The sequence below is a fragment of the Herpailurus yagouaroundi genome, unplaced genomic scaffold (assembly GCF_014898765.1).
Source record: "Herpailurus yagouaroundi ecotype Mexico unplaced genomic scaffold, PumYag 161, whole genome shotgun sequence".
NCBI lineage: Eukaryota > Metazoa > Chordata > Mammalia > Carnivora > Felidae > Herpailurus > Herpailurus yagouaroundi.
In genome coordinates, this window is record NW_024412402.1 from 6,692,861 (window position 1) to 6,698,056 (window position 5,196).

At 49.7% G+C, this 5,196-nt stretch overlaps 1 long non-coding RNA gene across 1 annotated transcript; it reads left to right on the forward strand.

Annotated features, from left to right (window-relative positions):
- The first annotated feature begins 1,495 nt into the window (after nt 1-1,495).
- On the forward strand, nt 1,496-4,866 carry LOC121035412 (uncharacterized). The gene is made up of 2 exons (XR_005792871.1): nt 1,496-3,324; nt 3,566-4,866. It is a non-coding gene; the product is annotated as an uncharacterized LOC121035412 (long non-coding RNA).
- The last annotated feature ends 330 nt before the right edge of the window (nt 4,867-5,196 follow it).

Consider the following 5,196-nt stretch of genomic DNA (forward strand, 5'->3'; position numbering starts at 1 on the left):
TTGCCCTGTCTAAGCCCTTGATCACATTCTACCCCATGTCTGTGTATCTGTGTATATTCTTGTGTGTATATGTAGGTACGGGTGTGTGTGTGTGTGTGTGCTGATGATGGTCGTAGCGGGTGGGTCAGATCCATTCCATGGTGTCACCACATGAGTGATAGGAGAAGCAGACTCTCCAAGGCTAGGATCAGATCAGGAGTTAGCTACTAAAAGCTGGCAGTAGATGCACCCAGAGGCTGAGTGTTCGCACCTCCTCCAAGGAGACCTCCAGGGGCACCCTGGAGCGTGCAGCCAGAAAGCTGGGCTGGGCTGGAAAACATAAAGAGCAAGGTGGGTGGCATAAGGGGAGGGTGTCCAGGCACAGGTGGTCTCAGTGGGACCGACTTGCCCAATGCTCTACCTCACTGCATCAAGTGTGGGCACGCATCCCGGGGTGTGTTCCCCTGGGGTCCTGGTGTCAGTTACACGGGCAGTCACCTCAGGGAGCTATTGACTCCCTTACGTGATATTCAAGTTGCCCCTTAAACTTTGTGGGCTGTGAGTGAGCATTGTGTTTGGCTTCCTGGGAGGTAGAGAGATACCAATATGTGCAAGACGTGGCTCGTGGCCTGGAAAGTACGGAAAGGGTTTATGATTCACTGGAGTAACAAGAGACACGCTTTTGTTAAGTTGACACTGAGTAGGCCTGGGACTCTACTGCAAGGCAGGCTTTGTTTGGGAGAGGGATGGTGATGGGAACCATGCCACTGGACAGGATTCATTCTCGCTCAGGGACTGAGGAAGGTGTCACGGAGTAAGTGGTAGCCAAGATGAGTTTTAAGAGAGGGTGCTTGTTGGAAAAGTGCTCCCACTGGAAGAAATGCTACTGCTAAAAAACATGGCCTTGGGAAGATACCAGGTAAATGATGTGATGTTTTCTTTGCCTGGAGGGTGGGATCCCTATGAGAGAACGCTGGGGGACAAGGAAGGATAGGAAGGTAGCTCAGGGCATTGGACTCTCCAGGGGGTAATCAGAGTTCATCAATAAATACTCATTTAGAACCTGCCATTTGTCAGGCCCTAAGAAAACAAATATGTTTTATATGTGAAAACAAATATGACACAATTCTTGCCCTTGTTGGGCTCATTCACAGATGGTATGACAGCAGTGTTAAGAGGGGAGGGCACACAGAAGGTCATTCTTAATCTGGGGGAGATAAGGGAGGCATCACAAAGAGGCAATATTTCTTCTTAAAGTTTTATTTATTTATTTTGAGTGAGAGTACAAGCGGGAGAGGGGCAGAGGGAGAGGGAGAGAGACTCCCAAGCAGGCTCCACGCTGTGAGTGCAGAGCCCGGTGTGGGGCTCAGTCCCACGAATCGTGAGGTCATGACGTCAACCGAAATCAGGAGTCGGATGCTCAACCGACTGAGCCACCCAGGCACACCACAAAGGGGTAATGTTTATTTTTATTTATTTAGTTTTTAATTTCACTTTTTTCAATTTACATCCGAATTAGTTAGCATCTAGTGCAACAATGATTTCAGGAGTAGATTCCTTAGTGCCTCTCACTCATGTAGCCCGTCCTCCCTCCCACACCCCCTCCAGTAACCAAGAGGTAATGTTTAAAGCGAGTCTTGAACTCACAGTGAGTACCCGATCGCCAGGCAAACAGAAGGTGGGGTGGAGGTAGGCTGGGGTGTTGAAAGCATTTCTGACGGAAGAAGCAGCCTGGCCAAGGTGGGAGCTTTGGGGGGCGGGGACATCAGTCATGTTTGGGGAACCTCAGTCAGGAAACACAGAATAAGTGGCCATTATATTCCTGTCCCTGTTTTGTCTTCTGAGGATATGGTGAATGAGTCCAGCAAGGCCCTGCCCTCATTCGGCTTTGGAGAAGGGAAGGCAGACAATAAAGGAATAGACAAAAAAAAAAAAAAAAAAAAGTGAGCCCTAAGAAGGAAATCAGCAGGGAGGTACTGTGGAGAGTAACCGGGGCAGAGGGGGTGGGAGAAGGGCTCAGACATTTGCTGGGATGGACAGACCTAGACTGAGGTCTGGCACAGCTGGACAGGGCTATGAGGGCGGGGCACCTAGGGGAGGTGCCAAGCCCAGCAGTGTCCCTCTCTCTACAACAGAGCTCCCCAAAGCTGCAGGGGAGGACGCCTCTGGACGCAGAATCTACAGGCAGAAGGGAGCTGCCCTCCTACCTGTTCCCATCCTGTCTGCAAGCCTCCCCTGGAGAAACTCCCTTTACAATGTTCAAGCCCCCCCCCCCCCCAACCCTTACTTTGCCTTCCAGAGGAGGATCCCAGGCACTCAGACCTCCAGGGGAAAGAGCAGGCAGTGAGGGGGATGGCTGGCACACCCCTGGAAGACGAGGCAGGCCGTCCACCTGACCATGTGTCTCTGTATGTGAGTGTGTCCTTCAGGGGAAGGAGGCAGGACAGCAAGATGGCTCCCTGGGGACCAGTCCTAAACCTGTTTTGGATTATTTCCCTTGTCCTTCACTCTCCGGACACAAGGGGGCAGTGGAGCCTTGAGCTTGGCGGACTGCAAGGTCCATGGGGCAGAGGACAGTCTTCCCTCAACCTTGTTTGCCTGAGGCCTGCTCTCCTGTTCAACCTGACCTCTGAATGTGGGAATCAGGAAGAGGAGGGCCACGGCCCGGCCGGAGGACCCTGATTTTCACTGACCTTCACTCAACCATATGTAGGATGAATGCCCCCCTCCCCTTCCACAACAGAAACTAAAGCCCAGGTCCTTGTGCTGAAGGATCAGCCCATTAGTAGCTTGGACAAAGAGCAAGGGAGAGGCGCCCTAGCTGGCTGCTGGAGTGGAATTCTTCTGAGCCCTCTCTATTGTAGTGAAAATCTCCCCAAATTTCATGAGGCAGGGGCAGGAGGGTCAAGTGCAGTGGATAGGGCCCAGCAAGTCCATCAGATCCACTCGACAGCTATTAATGCCAATGCATGTGTCAGGTCTCATGCTGGTGCTAAGGAAACAAAGGAGAACTGGCTTCAGCTCTTCCAAAAAGTTCACAGTCAGGTGGGCAAATGGCCACTGCCACACGGAGTGGTTTGTTCCGCACAAGAGCAGGACAGGTACTGGGGAACACAGAGGAGGTGCGTTAACCTAGATGTGGGGTGGGGCGAGGGAGGTCACAGGAGGCCTCCTGGAAGCAATACCCAGGTTGAGTCTTAAGGATAGGAGGGTTTAGCCAAGCAAAGGGCTTTTTTAGGCAAGGGGAAAACATGAGCAAGAGATCAAAGTCAAGAAACAACACGGGAGGGAGATTAAAAGACATTCCAGTGTGTCTGAAAAATTTCCAACGCAACACCCTTTAAGGTTGCAACCATTTAAAAAAAAATTTTTTTTTCAACGTTTTTTATTTATTTTTGGGACAGAGAGAGACAGAGCATGAACGAGGGAGGGGCAGAGAGAGAGGGAGACACAGAATCGGAAACAGGCTCCAGGCTCCGAGCCATCAGCCCAGAGCCTGACGCGGGGCTCGAACTCGCGGACCGCGAGATCGTGACCTGGCTGAAGTCGGACGCTCAACCGACTGCGCCACCCAGGCGCCCCAAAGGTTGCAACCATTTTAATGGCACACGCTCTGTGGTCTGGCTGTCGCCCAACTCTCCAGCCAGTAGAAAGGGCTTTCTGAACAGTTTTGTACATTCAGACAGAAGCTTCAGAGAATTGAGTTTTTCCAGGCTAGGACCTATAGGATTGTGAGAAACTGTATGCTGGGGGAAAGACTTGATAGCAGGGCAATTAGTTTTGGGGTGGGCTTTTTCTTTTGGGACTTTCTACTACATGTTGCCTTAACAAGTGACGAGGTGCATTTAAGAGGAATTCAGAGGTTAAGCCTGTAAGCAAATAACAAACGCAGTTTCACAAACAAAAACCATAAGGCTACGTACTGCTTAACTAGGTTACGTAAAAATTAGATTGCTGATTGATGATAGACCCGTAGCCAAAGTGATCAGGCAGACAGACTGGAAGAAATCTTTGCAGTGGATAAAACCAACACCTTCTAGAATATACAAAAAACAGCCAAGTCAAAATATACAAATTTGGACTAGGAGGAAGTCCAAAGAAAAAAAAAGGAGTGAGGGTGTGATTAGGAAATTTGTAGAAGAGGAATCTCCAAAGTTAGCAAACATTTTGTGGCAGATTGTGTAACTCTTCACTGATTTCTGTGTCTTCTCTTCTCTGGCACACGGCAAGACTCCATTTCTTGGGTCCTTTGCCTCAGGCTGTGGCATGGGGTTCTGGCCCTAGGAATGTGAACGCATCTCATGCCTACTCCAAGGGCTGGATGCAGAGAATCCAGTGGAGACCTCTGGCCCCTAGGAAATGAGACAGCCGCACTGTAGAAGTCTGACCGCCTGGAGCTGTATCCCTCCCCGGACTCCCTCCACACTGGACTGTGGAGTGAACAGAGATGTATCAGCATTTACTTTGTGAAGCCACTGAGATGTGTGGGTTGTTACATCAATGAACTTACCTCACCGATGTGCACACTTAGATGAGCTCCAATTGGTTAGAGAAAGGTGAAATTTAAAAAATTATAAGGGCACCTGCCTGGCTCAGTGGTAGAGCATGTGACTCGATCTCAGGGTGGTGCATTCAAGCCCCACATTAGGCATGGAGCCTACTTAAAAAAAATTGTGTAACTTCACGTATTTTCATTGGATTTGCAAAAACTGGTAAGGTAGATCATTTCAAGAATTTTGGTAGGGGTTAGAGGTGTGTTTGGGTGTGTTGGTGATTACAGGAACTCCCATGTACTGCTGCTGGGGATGTAGACTGGTATAGGCTTGTCGGGGGGTGGGGAGGACCCTGGTGGTTCTCACTTAAATTAAATATTTAATTGGCTTGTGACTCAGCATTTCTACTCCCGGGAATATACCCTGTGGAAATTCCCACACAGGTCTGCACAGAGGAGACCTGGGCATCTACAGAAGCGTTGTGTGGGGGAGTTAGAGGCAATCTGGGTGTCCATCCCTGGGGGAGTAGATACGTAAATGGGGGGATTCAAGTCACGGAGTGGCAAGAAGGTATGGCCCACATGTCCACATAGCCACGTGCACGGGCCTTAAGGGCATAGTGAAAACGATGTAAATGAAGATATGTACATACAAAACAACAGTACCTATTTCACGGAAATACACATAACGAAAAGAACACGCACTAAACCTCTTGGAAAATCCT